The sequence below is a fragment of the Piliocolobus tephrosceles genome, unplaced genomic scaffold (genome assembly GCF_002776525.5).
Source record: "Piliocolobus tephrosceles isolate RC106 unplaced genomic scaffold, ASM277652v3 unscaffolded_28997, whole genome shotgun sequence".
Lineage (NCBI taxonomy): Eukaryota > Metazoa > Chordata > Mammalia > Primates > Cercopithecidae > Piliocolobus > Piliocolobus tephrosceles.
The window spans coordinates 18203-32630 of record NW_022312083.1 but is presented as its reverse complement, the minus strand read 5'-3'; the positions used below and the strand labels follow the sequence as shown (position 1 = coordinate 32630).

Below are 14428 nucleotides of genomic sequence, written 5' to 3'. Positions count from 1 at the left end.
TTCAAAACTGAGTTCTCGGATTTACAGAGGGTCCCATCTTAGAATTCCGTAAAGGTGGAGAGAAAATTATTTTTCCTCCCCTATTACAAGTTGGGCAGGATGGGATGACAGGGTCAGATACACCTCGTTATACCACCTCCTCTGCTAACCATGATGAGGCTTTCTTCCCTAAGGATTTAACAGAAACAAGCCTTTCAAAAGACTCCACCGCTGATTTCAACCAACTACCTGAAGCTGCCTCTCCTCTCTTGCCTGATAAGGGACCACCCATGACGGAGAGGTTCTGGACAGCGTACACAGGATGGACAGAGCGAGTTTTCATATCCTCTGCTTCACCTTTTAATGTCAGAGGGCTGAAAACTCCACCCTGGGATCATGCTAACACTGCCAATTTTTTGTACATTGAACCCATGAAGGAGCAAGAAACTCAATTGCGCATGCATGCATTTCTCCTTTAAGAAATATGCATGACTCCTCCTAGAGCTTATTAAATATGTGTATTTGGCTACGCCACTCAGTATAAATTACTATTTCCTTTACCTCTCCCTTGAAGTGTCTGTTTCTGACTTCTGGCTGGAGGTTATGCTTTCTAGCCTGTCAGGACTATCCTGCAGGCTGCAACCCTTTATAGGAAATAAATCTCTCACTGGGTGCAGTGGCTCATGCCTGTAATCAAAGCAATTTGGGAAGCCGAGGTGGGTGGATCACCTGAGACCAAGATATTAAGACTATCCTGGCCAACATGGTGAAACCCCGTCTCTACTAAAAATACAAAAATTAGCTGGGCATGGTGGTGCATTCCTGTAGTCCCAGCTACTAGGGAGGATGAGGCGGGATAATCGCTTGAACCTGGGAGGTGCAGCCTGCAGTGAACCAAGATCACTCCACTGCACTCCAGCCTTGGCAACAAGAGTGAAACTCCGACTCAAAAAAACAAAAACATAATGAAATCTCTCCTTTCCGAATTTATGAAGCTCATCATTCTTCAGCTGACAGCATTAAAAAGTTCAAAAACACCTTCCATACTCTCCCACAGAAGCCCTAGAAATCTTCATTTTGTTAATCATTTTGGATGCCTGAGAACTTGTAATCCAATGAGTAGAAATGTAGCATTGCAAAATTCATTTATAAAATTCTCTGAAAGTGTTCTATTCTAACTTGGCTTGGAAAAAAAATAATCATTTATAAATAAATATTCCCCAAACTCCTAGAAACATAGGAACCAATCCAAATGTTTTTCAAGTTAACGCGATTTGTATACAAGTTAGTTAAGTAAGATAAATTTAATATTTTTTGTGTAATAAAACAACTATGTCTTCAGAGTTATCACTATTAAATATAAAACAAGTTTCTTTTTTTTTCTTTTTTTTTGGGGGGGGGGATGTAGTCTCTCTCTGTCACCCAGGCTGGGGTGCAGTGGTGTGATCTCGGCTCACTGCGAGCTCCGCCTCCTGGGTTCACGCCATTCTCCTGCCTCAGCCTCCCAAGTAACTGGGACTACAGGCGCCTGCCACCACGCCCAGCTAATTTTTTTTTTTTTTTTTTTTTTTGTATTTTTAGTAGAGACAGGGTTCCACAGTGTAGCCAGGATGGTCTTGATTTCCTGACCTCATGATCCGCCCACCTCAGTCTCCCAAAGTGCTGGGATTACAGGTGTGAACCACTGTGCCCGGCCAACAAACAAGTTTCTATTCTGCTTGAGTGTTTACAGGAAGCTAATATTATACTTACTAGATAATTAGAATCAAATCTATAAGCTTTTAGATTTTAAGTCGTCATTTTTATGAAAAACATTATTTCCTTTTTTTATGGTGAAAAGATATACATCTATTTAGAATCAGCCAGCAGGACTCAGTTTAGATGATCCCAAGTTTGTTGGCAACATCCAAAGCATCGTAATCAGGAGCCAGTCGAACATATGCCTTCTTCTCTCCATCAGGCTGAATCAGGATGTTGACCATGGCCACATCCACGTCCCAGAGCTTCTTCACAGTCTGTTTGATCTGGTGCTTGTTGGCTTTAACATCGACAGTGAACACAAGTGTGTTGTTGTCTTCTATCTTCTTCATGGCTGACTCGGTGGTCAGTGGAAACTTGATGATAACATGGTGGTCAAGCTTGTTTCTCCGGGAGGCGCTCTTCCCAGGATATCTGGGCTGCCTCCGCAGTCGCAGTGTCTTGGGATGCTGGAAGGTGGGTGACGTGCAGATCTTCTCTTTTTGGGGGGCTGTGGACACATTTCAACACTGCCTTCTTGGCCTTTAAAGCCTTTGCTTTGGCTTTGGCCTTAGGAGGGGCAGGAGCTTCCTTCTTCGCTTTTGGTGCCATGTTGTGAAAAGCGAAAAGCGTTATTTCAATAATAAGTTTTTTACAGTAAATCTGCCTAATAGTAGTTTCCAAAATAATTTTGGTAATTTGTAACCTTAAAGTTAAGCTAAGTAAAATATTTCCCTTAAATATCTAGATCATTTATAAATAAGATACAATACTAAAACATTAATTACTGGACATAGGTAATTCAAGTTTATATACTTTTGGCTTCTTATTTTTACAAAGGAACTCGATATTTTGGCCTGTTAATAAACATGTTTTTGCCTACCACACTATACTATGTACTATGAGAAACTACCACACCGTACTGTGTACTATGAGAAACATATGTACTATGAGAAAACACATCCCGATGTTGGGAGATGGTATACTCATACATTTTCTAATCTACTGCAGAATGCTAACATATGACAGTTTAAAACGGTCTATTTCCTAGTTTTCTCTGGAAAATAAAAGTATTAAAATTATAATCAATATATGTAAATAAAGCTACTAGAAACAGGCCAGGCACAGTGGCTCACGCTTACAATCCCAGCACTTTGGGAGGCCAAGATGGGTGGATCATGAGGTCAGGAGATTGAGACCATCCTGGCTAACACGGTGAAACCATGTCTCCACTAAAAATACAAAAAATTAGCTGGGCATGGTGGCAGGCGCCTGTAGTCCCAGCTACTCAGGAGACTTAGGCAGGAGAATGGCATGAGCCCGGGAGGTGGAGCTTTCAGTGAGCTGAGATCATGCCACCACACTCCAGCCTGGGGGACAGAGCGAGACTCTGTCTCAAAAAAAAGCAAAAAACAAAAAACTACTAGAAATAATAGAATAACTAGAAACAACTCTATGCAAAGTATGTAAGAAAAGTAGGGCATGTTTTGCAAGAAAAATAGGATGTAATATTTTATAAGGAAAACCATACAAAATATACAAGTGAAAAGAGATACCTAACCTTCCCTGTATTATATTTGTATAGGTAAAATATTATGTTTTCAGAAATTATATAAAATTCCTGGAAATTTGTCAGCATCCTCCTTATTCATGCTATGTGCTGGTATAGAGTTATGAGTCATAATTCCAGTTATTATTTTAAATGTTGTATGCCACAGGGAAAAAAATCAGATATCTTTGTCAATTGTGGTATAATTAACTCTCATCAGATCTTTCATCACAGCCATTTCATACCTTTCGTCATTTAGATATTATTTCCCACTGATGCTTTCCTGAAAGCTCCTGCAATCAGCTACAGGTCAGAATGCTTGTCTCCAACACAGGACTCCCTCTGAGAGTCACCCGTCTGCTCACCAAGAGAAATGCGTATCTGAGTGCCACATCGGGAGAGGGTAACCGGCAACTCAAAAGAATGAAACCATTTGTCTCTTACGTACCTATGACCTGGAAGCTCCCTGTCTGGCCTTCTCTTCAAGTTGTCTCACCTTTCTGGAGTGAACCAAGGTACATCTCTCACACATTGATTGATGTCTCATGTCTCCCTAAAGTGTGTAAAACCAAGCTGGGCCCCGACCACCTTGGGCCCGTGTTGTCGGGACCTCCTGCAGAGGCATCACGGGCGCATCCTCTAACTTGACAAAATAAACTTTCTAAAAAATCTGAGACCTGTCTCAGATTTTCAGGGTTCACACACATAATGTAGGATGTCAATGTTTATAAAACACATTATTCTATCTACTATTAAAAATATGCTGCCAATTAACCTTTGACTTTCTCAACAAAATAAAAAATGTTGATGAGGTACAAATAATATATTTAAACTTAAATAATGTTGCAAGTTTTAATATGCCTACTTTTCAATTTTTCAATACTATTTTTACTAATTTAGCACTGTAAGAAAAATGAGTAATGAAAACATGAATAAAAGCATTTACAGGGGGTGCACATGTTTCCTCCAGCCTCTGCCCATCTTCAGCTTTCATTCCAACTGTCCTGACAGTGGCTCTAAGCATTTCTCCTTTCTCTATACCAAGATCTCCCCACTGAAGCAAACCCAAACTTACCATGTGTTATGACACGCTGTGATGATGAGCAACCAAAGCCTCGAGGAAGGGATGCTTTTGTAAAACAAGACTTGCAGGATATAACGTGTGAAGTAAAGCCCATGGCAGAGCTCCCTTTAGCACCCGGAGAGCAGACAGGAAGCTTTTGCCTCACCTTCCTCACTGGCCCGCAGCCAGGTCCCCCCAGGTCAGTCTTGAGGACAACGAAACTCTGGTCTTCACTGTGGACACACTACCAGGTGCTCCAAGCCATGGCCTCTCCTCGGGTGGGTCCTGAGGAGAACAAAGCTCTGGTTCTAATCCTAACCGCAATCCTATACCAGGTGCTCCAAGCCATGGCCTCTTCTCGGTGGGTCCTGAGGAGAACAAAGCTCTGGTTCTAATCCTAACCGCAATCCTGTCTCTAGACTTGGACCCTGACCCTAAACCCTGATCCCTACCCTGGTCCCTAATTCTGACACTGACTTTGACCTTGACTCTGATCTTGACCCTGACCATGACCCCACCTCTAACCATACTTCCGGCCCTGACTCTGACTCAGACCCTAATCCTAACCCTAACCCTACTATTATCTTTACAATCTATCTCTACTCTTACCCCCTACTGCTAAATAGCTGTACCCAAAAGCCCTTTTTAAATTATTTAACTTCTTTTCCTTGAATTCTCTAAGGACATCCTAAAGGAGATGTCATTATGTATTTTGCAGTCCCTGAGTGGTATGGCTTCAGATAGGAAGTTCTAATACTTTGCAAGACATAAAAACTTTGGAGAGTAACAGCACGGGGTTGTTAGGGATGCATGTTGGCATTCACAATAGTTATTGGTGCTGTTCTCCAAATATTTTCAGTTCAGTTTTTATGAATGCATTCTGACTATTCCAACCCACCTGCTTAAATTTTTGCATGACCATATAGCTTTTTTTTTTTTTTTTTTTTTTTTTTTTTGCCAATGGAGGTGAGAAGAAATAACATGTGACTTTTTCAGGAGAAATCTCTAAGAACAGAGTTCTATTCAGCATGCTTTTTTCTCTTTTCTATAGCAATAATTTTAGCAATATTAATAGCTTCAAAAACTAACTTAGCTATTAGATTTTTTAAAATGTCTTTTGTCTTCCAGTTCGTAAGCCACACTGATCAGGACTACAGAGTTGAATTATTAGAAGTGATAAAGGAAAGATAATGCTTATCTTTTGAAAACATGAATTACCTGTTTAATGGGCACAAACAAGTTTTGTTCTATTCATCAGGTAATACACAAAACTTTACACAAAAAGTGAGAGTCAGGGAATGCAGAGAACACACAACTGACTTCATGGCAGGAAGATTCTTAGTGCTCATTCAATGTTACTACTTATTAGCTGCAAAATATAATTGTATTTGAAATTTTTATCATGGACACTAACCATCATTATGGACACAGGATGGCCATTGACCAATGAGAAAAGATGGTGGTCATAACAACCAGCAGTGCCCATGGCACATCCGCCAGTGTGCAGTGACTATCAGCTCTGACTGATCTGGATGTCTTAACGGCTTCATCTGTGAGTGACAGGATTGCCTGGTGTCAATGGCTCTCAAACCTGGGTGCTTGCTTGAATCTCTTAAAGAACTTTCAAAAAGCTGTTCATCGCTAATTCACAATTATACTGTTGAGGAATTATGAATCTGGGTGCTCCTGTATTGGGTGCATATATATTTAGCATAGTTAGCTCTTCTTGTTGAATTGATCCTTTTTCCATTATGTAATGGCCTTGTCTCTTTTGATCTTTGTTGGTTTAAAGTTTGTTTTATCAGAGACTAGGATTGCAACCCCTGCCTTTTTTGGTTTTCCTTTTGCTTGGTAGATCTTCCTCCATCCCTTTATTTTGAGCCTATATGTGTCTCTGCACATAACATGGGTCTCCTGAATACAGCACACTGATGGGTCTTGACACTTTATCCAATTTGCCAGTCTGTGTCTTTTAATTGGAGCATTTAGCCCATTTACATTTAAGGTTAATATTGTTATGTGTGAATATGATGCTGTCATTATGATGTTAGCTGGTTATTTTGCCCATTAGTTGATGCAGTTTCTTCCTAGCATCGATGGTATTTACATTTTGGCATGTTTTTGCAGTGGCTGGTACCAGTTGTTCCTTTCCATGTTTAGTGCTTCCTTCAGGAGCTCTTGCAGGGCCGTCCTGGTGGTGACAAAATCTCTCAGCATTTGCTTGTCTGTAAAGGATTTTATTTCTCCTTCACTTATGAAACTTAGTTTGGCTGGATATGAAATTCTGGGTTGAAAATTCTTTTCTTTAAGAATGATGAATATTGGCCCCCACTCTTCTGGCTTGCAGAGTTCCTGCTGAGAGATCCGCTGTTAGTCTGATGGGCTTCCCTTTGTGGGTAACCCGACCTTCCTCTCTGGCTGCCCTTAACATTTTTTCCTTCATTTCAACTTTGGTGAATCTGACAATTATGTGTCTTGGAGTTGCTCTTCTTAGGAGTATCTTTGTGGTGTTCTCTGTATTTCCTGAATGTGAATGTTGGCCTGGCTTGTTAGGTTGGGTAGGTTCTCCTGGATAATATCCTGCAGAGTGCTTTCCAACTTGGTTCCATTCTCCCCGTCACTTTCAGGTATACCAATCAGATGTAAATTTGGTCTTTTCACATAGTCCCATATTTCTTGGAGGCTTTGTTCATTTCTTTTTACTCTTTTTTCTCTAAACTTCTCTTCTCACTTCATTTCATTCATTTGATCTTCAATTACTGATACCCTTTCTTCCAGTTGATCGAATTGGTTACTGAACTTTGTGCATTTGTCACGTAGTTCTCATGCCATGGTTTTCACCTCTATCAGGTCATTTAAGGACTTCTCTACATTGGTTATTCTAGTTAGCCATTCGTTTAATCTTTTTTCAAGGTTTTTAGCTTTGCGATGGGTTCGAACTTCCTCCTTTAGCTCAGAGAAGTTTGATCATCTGAAGCCTTCTTCTCTCAACTCATCAAAGTCATTCTCCATCCAGCTTTGTTCCATTGCTGGTGAGAGCTGCATTCCTTTGGAGGGGAAGAGGTGCTCTGATTTTTAGAATTTTCAGCTTTTCTGCTCTGTTTTTCCCCCATCTTGGTGGTTTTATCTACCTTTGGTCTTTGATGATGGTGACATACAGATGGGGTTTTGGTGTGGATGTCCTTTCTGTTTGTTAGTTTTCCTTCTAACAGTCAGGATCCTCAGCTGCAGGTCTGTTGGAGTTTGCTGGAGGTCCACTCCAGACCCTGTTTGCCTGGGTATCAGCTGCAGAGGCTGCAGAATGGTGAATATTGCTGAACAGCAAATGTTGCTGCCTCATCGTTCCTCTAGAAGCTTCATCTCAGAGGGACACCTGGCTGTGTGAGGAGTCAGTCAGCCCCTACTGGGGGGTGCCTCCAAGTTATGCTGCTCAGGGGTCAGGGACCCACATGAGGAAGCAGTCTGCCCATTCTCAGGTCTCAAACTCTGTGCTGGGAGAACCACTACTCTCTTCAAAGCTGTCAGACAGGGACATTTAAATCTGCAGAGGTTTCTGCAGACTTTTGTTTGGCTATGCCCTGTCCCCAGAGGTGGAGTCTACAGAGGCAGACAGGCCTCCTTGAGTTGCGGTGGGCTCCACCCAATTCGAGCTTCCTGGTCCCTTTGTTTACCTACTCAAGCCTCAGCAATGGCGGGCACCCCTCCCCCAGCCTCACTACCGCCTTGCAGTTAGATCTCAGACTGCTGTGCTAGCAATGAGCGAAGCTCCGTGGGCATAGAACCCTCCAAGATAGGTGCAGGATATAATCTCCTAGTGTGCAGTTTGCTAAGACCCTTGGAAAAGCACAGTATTAGGGTGGGAGTGACCCGAATTTCCAGGTGTTGTGTGTCAGGGTTTCCCTTGGCTAGGAAAGGGAATTCCCTTACCCCTTGCACTTCCTGGGTGAGGCAATGTGTCACCCTGCTTCGGCTCTCGCTCGGTGGGCTGCACCCATTGTCCAGCACCCACTGTCCAATGCGCCTCAGTGAGATGAACCCAGTACCTCAGTTGGAAATGCAGAAATCACCCGTCTTCTGTGTCACTCACGCTGTGAGCTGTAGCCTGGAGCTGTTCCTATTTGGCCATCTTGGAACCGCCCAGCTTTAGCTTCTTTCCAGGTAATGCTGCATCTGCATTTGAGACCAGAGGCAGTAACGTGGGTTCATTTTAGGAAAATTATTATCGAGAATTGTTTAGTAACCAAGTCCTCTAAAGCCTGTAGTTTCTCTTTACTCAGCGGCCATTGTTCTAGCCAATTTGGATAGCATTTCAAAGGTATAGGTTCTGGAGGCTTAACGATGGCCACCATCAAAAATGCTATCCTAAACCTCGGTGGGAACTTTATCTTTCCACTTAAGCAGTTCTTTCAAACCTTGCAAATTTTTTCCTAGTCCCACACCAGGGACATATCCCTTTTAATGCATCATATGTTGACTTTGAGGGCTATATAATTGTTCTGGAATTAGAACTTGTGCTCTGCATTGTTGTAATAAATCTCTCCCCCATAAATTTATAGGTATAGAAATTATAATCGGCTGAATAGTCCCAAGCTGTACATCAGACCCTTCACAATGCAAAACATAACTACTTTGATATACTTCAGGGGCTTCACCAACTCCAACTATGTTAAATTAAACTATGTTAAATTGAATTGGCCATGCGGATCACCAGTGTTACAGAGAAATGATTGAAATGTCTGCTCCTGTATCTACCACACCTTGAAATTTCTTTCCCTGAATAGTTATTTCACAGGTAGGATGTTTATCAGTAATTTAATTCACCCAATAAGCTGCTGTGCCTTGTTTATTTGTGCTTCCAAATCCTCCTGATCATTTAATTTCACTTTTCCCCATTTCCACATACGGCATAATCAGGAGCTGTGCTATACGCTTTCCTGCCTCTGCTTTCCAGGAACAGATGTAGATACAACAGTTTGAATTTCCCCATTGTAATCTAAATCAATGACTCCTGTATATATTTGTACTCCTTTTAAATTTAAACTAGACCTTCCTAGAAGTAATCCTAGCATCCCCAGTGGCAGGGGTCCACAGACCACCGTTGGAACTTTTTGCGGGAGTTCCCCAGGCAGAAGGCAGAGATTTTGTTTATGGCCAGTTTTGGGGCTAGTTTATGGCCACATTTGGGGGCTTGTTCCCAACAATTTGGGAAAACAAAGAATGTGAGAAATGGGTAAAATTTAGATTTTAAAAAATGTTCAGGGCCAGGCATGGTGGCTCACGCCTGTGATCCCAGTACATTGGGAGGCTGAGGAGGGAAGATCAGAAGGTCAGGAGTTCGAGAACAGCCTGGCCAACATGGTGAAACCCCATCTCTACTAAAAATACAAAATTAGCAGGGTGTGGTGGCAGGTGCCTGTAGTCCCAGCTACTCGGGAGGCTGAGGCAGGAGAATCACTTGAAACCAGGAGGTGGAGGTTGCAGTGAGCTGACATCACGTCACTACACTCCAGCCTGGGCAACAAGAGCAAAACTCCATCTAAAAAAAAAGAAAATCTTCATTCACCATAATAGGAAGTCATTAGATATCTGAAAACTCATAAATTTAAAAATTGCATAGGGCAGGGCATGGTGGTAGGCAGATTGCTTGAGTGCAGTAATTCGAGAGCAGCCTGGGCAACATGGTGAAACCCTGTTTCCATTCAAAGAAAAAAATACAAAAAATTGGCCAGGTATGGTGGCATGTGACTGTAGTCCCAGCTACTCAGGAGGCTGAGGAGGTAGAATCACCTGAGCCTGGGAGGTGGAGGCTGCAGTGAGCCAAGATTGTGTCACTGCACTCCAGTCTGGGAAACCGCAGTGTCTGGAGACCCTGTCTCAAAACTAAATTAATTAATTAAGTCAGTAAATATTGTATAGTAAGATGTCAATAGACGATGGACTAGAAAGCTACAGCCCCTTCTTTCCTCACAGAGACACCAACTTAAAAACAATATACCGACCAGAATACCTCTGTGAGAATCCTATAAACAAGCTGAGAAATTAGAGCACCTAGGCCATTGTAAAACCAAGAAGGGGTTTCAGTGAAAAGGGAAGGACAATTCATAGCATTTGGTGTGTCCATTAGTGCTGCTCCCCTATGCCATACAGTACCGAGCAATCAGGAGAAAATTCTTCACACTCAAGCTCTCCCCTTGGAACAGAAAGAAAAGAGCTGATCTTTCACCAAACATTTTGGCTCGTGTGGGGGCTGCCCAGGGGGCTGCTTTCTGTTTCACCTGACTCAAAACACTGATGGGATTAGCGCTAGAATTTTGGAAGCCACTAAAAACAGAGGGAAGAAGCACACTAGAGCTGCAGTTCTGCAGTCAGATGCCAGGAAGAGCAAGAGATCAAAACAGGTCCAAGAAGTTTTACAACTCCAGCCAGGCGATTGGTGAAGGTCTTCCTCTGCATAAAGCCAGTAGGCAAAGACTGTAAGAGGTATTCGTTTTTTAGATATTCAAATCTCGGTTAAAGAAAAAGGTTACAAGGCACACAAACAAACAGAGAAACAAGGCCCAATAAAAGAAGAAGATAAAACTCCAAAACTTGACCTCAGCCGGGCGTGGCGGCTCACGCCTGTAATCCCAGCACTTTGGGAGGCCAAGGCAGGTAAATCACTTGAGGCCAGGAGTTTGAGGCCAGCCAGGCCAACATGGTGAAACCCCATCTCTACTAAAAATACAACAGTTATCTGGGGACTGCATAAAGAAAATGTGGCACATATACACCATGGAATACTATGGAGCCATGGAAAACAATGAGTTCAAGTCCTTCGCAGGCACATGGATGAGGCTGGAACCATCATCCTCAGCAAATCAACACAGGAACAGAAAACCAAACACCACACATTCTCACTCATAAGTGGAAGTTGAACAATGAGAACAAATGGACACAGGGAGGGGAACATCACACACCACTGCCTGTTGTGAGGTTGGGGGCTAGGGGAAGGATAGCATTAGGAGAAATACCTAATTTAGATGATGGGTTGATGGGTGCAACAAACCACCATGGCACATCTATACCTATGTAACAAACCTGCACATTCTGCACGTGTATCTCAGAACTTAAAGTATTTTAAAATATACATATAAAAGTCACAGGATGTTTGTGATACTATCTGTTACACTGATGTTGCCATCACATAGTTGACTATGTGGAGACTCCAAGTGAAATTTCTTGCAGTTGTTAGAGACATGGAAAATCCGTATATCCAGATAAAAACTCGAAAAATTTTAGAAAAACATTCAGGATTTACAGTCTAGAGCTCTAACACTGGAATCTTTTCCAACTTTAAAGTTTAATGATTTACTTAAATCTAAAATTAGTAGGTTGTAGATGTATTTAAACAGTGTACCTAGGTAGTATGTTTATATATTAAGATTAAAATGGTCTTCTAAAGTTTACTAATTCTAATATAAACTTTACTGTTTCATGTAGACATATCTTTCCGATTCCCAGGATAATTCAAACAATTCAAAGCAACTATTGACTTAGTTCTAGATTGGGATAGCTATTTATGCATTCAAAGCTTTAGATATGTATTTCAAATTAGAAATGTGTGCTGGTTGTGGAAAGTTGACTTAGAGCCTCAGGTAAGTTTCGTTTTTGTTTTTGTTTTTTTGAGATGGCGTTTCACTCTTGCTGCCCAGGCTGGAGTGCAGTGGCACAATCTCGGCTCACTGCAACCTCCTCCTCTCCAGTTCAAGTGATTCTCCCGCCTCAGCCTCCCGAGTAGCTGGGATTACAGGCACGCACCGCCACGCCCAGCTAATTTTGTATTTTTAGTAGAGATGGAGTTTCTCCATGTTGGTCAGGCTGGTCTCAAACTCCCAATCTCAGGTGATCCACCCGCCTCAGCCTCCCAAAGTGCTGGGATTACAGGCATGAGCCACTGCGCCCAGCCACCTCAGGTAAGTTTTTTTTTCCATGTGAACACATTGCTTTCGATTGACGTTATGCCCAGAGCAGACGATTAATAAATACCCTTTGAATTAAATGAGTGATTACCTGTAAATATCACAATACATCTTCCTGGGCATAATTAGATATATCTAGTCCTTGCTGTGACCTAAGAAAGGAGTTCTTTTCATTAAATGTTTAATGTCTCACCCTGTTCATATGGCTGGAGTTACTGATTCAGTTTGATGTGAATTCAGTCTTATAAAAGACCCATCATTATAACCTGCTTTTATGCTTCCTGTAGTATTGGAACTTCCAACTTGTAGAAAAAATAGATATGCTTCATATTCTTAAAAACCACAACAGGCCAGGCTCAGTGGCTCACGCCTGTAGTCCCAGCACTTTGGGAGGCCGAGGTGGGCGGATCATGATGTCAGGAAATCGAGACCATCTTGGCTAACACAGTGAAACCCATCTCTACTAAAAATACAAAAAGGCCAGGCATGATGGCAGGCGCCTGTAGTCCCAGCTACTCGGGAGGCTGAGGCAGGAGAATGGCGTGAACCCGGGAGGCAGAGCTTGCAGTGAGTGAGATCACGCCACTGTACTCCAGCCTGGGCAACACAGCAAGACTCCATCTCCAAAAAAAAAAAAGCACAAGAGATCTCCCTTTATTCATAATAAACATAGAATTAGGTATTCTATTAAACTGAACAACAGAACTAACTGGGAGTGACCACATACGCTCTATCACAAATTGCCTGAATGTCTGAAAAGGTCAGTGGGCCATTTCGCTCTGTGCTGGCCACAGGCCAACCACGAGGGCTGTCAGTGACTCACGCGTGGGTCACCCAGGGCATGTGGTGCTGAGGCTGTCAAAGAGCAAGACGGGGCTGCATCTAAACTCAGGCCTCTGCTAAGTGTCCGAACTCAGGCAAGATGCTAAAGACTTTAGAGACGTTTCCTTTTCTATAGATAGGGTTATAACACTCACCCTGTCAGGTTCTCATGTGTGTTGACAAGGCCAGCACGTGACACACCAGGGGCAGAGTTGGATGGGAACCGTCTTCGTCAGACAACATGGTCCTCAAAAGCATCAACAAAATAAGGAGAGCAGGAGAGCAGGGTGTCTCCAGCTGTGTCAGGACTGCAGCAGGGACTCAGCAACAGTCAGTCTCGTTCTCTTGTTTCATCCAAATCATACATTTAAAAAAAAAAAGGTGGGGTTATCATGGATGTTTATATTGATTCCTGGGATCAGGCAAATACACCTTTCCTTGTCATTCCTTCAAGAGTTATGTTGACACAGAAACTTGCACACAAATGTTCAGAGCTTTATTCAGGATTGCCAGAAACTGGAGGCAACCAACATATACTTCAGTAGGTGAATGGATAAATAAATTCTGGCAACTACAGACAATGGAATATCATTCAGTGAGACAATAAATGAGCTATCTAATCATGAAAAGGCACACAGGGACCCAAAATGCATACCACTAAGTGAAAGAAGCCAAAAAGGCTACATACTGTATAATTCCAATTACATGACATTTTGGAAAAGGGAAAATTACATAGATAGTAAAACAATCAATGGTTGACAAGGGTTGGGGAGAGGAAAGGATGGATGGGCAGAGAGCCCTGGCTGTTTAGGGCAGTGAGACCACCGTGTGCAATTTCACCACAACGGTGGACCCACGACAGTGTGCAGATGCCCACACCCATTGAATTAAGACCACAAAAAGGTATTAATTACATCAACTATGAACTTTCATAATGAAATAAATCATGTTTTTTAAAAGTGGACAGTTTTGTTCAGTTACTGTCTACTTTCTGAAATGGAGACAGTGGAGTGCTTCCATGGTTGTGACGACAAAAATAGCTTAGAGAATGTAATAACTAAAATAGGTGCGTAAACATGGTTAAACTATTTTATTCTCATTAAAAAGCATTGCGTAAGTATATTTATATTTAAAAATTGAGCAAGGAGTGCAAATACATTAACATAATTCTCCTCTAGCTCCACTCAGAAGTCAGGACTGCACGGCTCCGCTTGCACCTGCGAAACACAACAACCTTTTTCAGCGTCATTGAAATATTTCAGTGGGAGGATTGACTTTAGACTCAAACCTGTGTTTTTTTCCCCTAGAAAACAAAGGTTT

The 14428-nt window shown here is 42.1% G+C and overlaps 1 long non-coding RNA gene across 1 annotated transcript; it reads right to left on the bottom strand.

Annotated features, from left to right (window-relative positions):
- Nucleotides 1–1777: 1777 nt before the first annotated feature.
- Nucleotides 1778–14212, bottom strand: LOC111533320. The gene is made up of 5 exons (XR_003308194.2): nucleotides 13264–14212; nucleotides 4341–4613; nucleotides 3714–3765; nucleotides 3511–3622; nucleotides 1778–2315 (listed from the first exon to the last, which is right to left on the bottom strand). It is a non-coding gene; the product is annotated as an uncharacterized LOC111533320 (long non-coding RNA).
- Nucleotides 14213–14428: the final 216 nt, after the last annotated feature.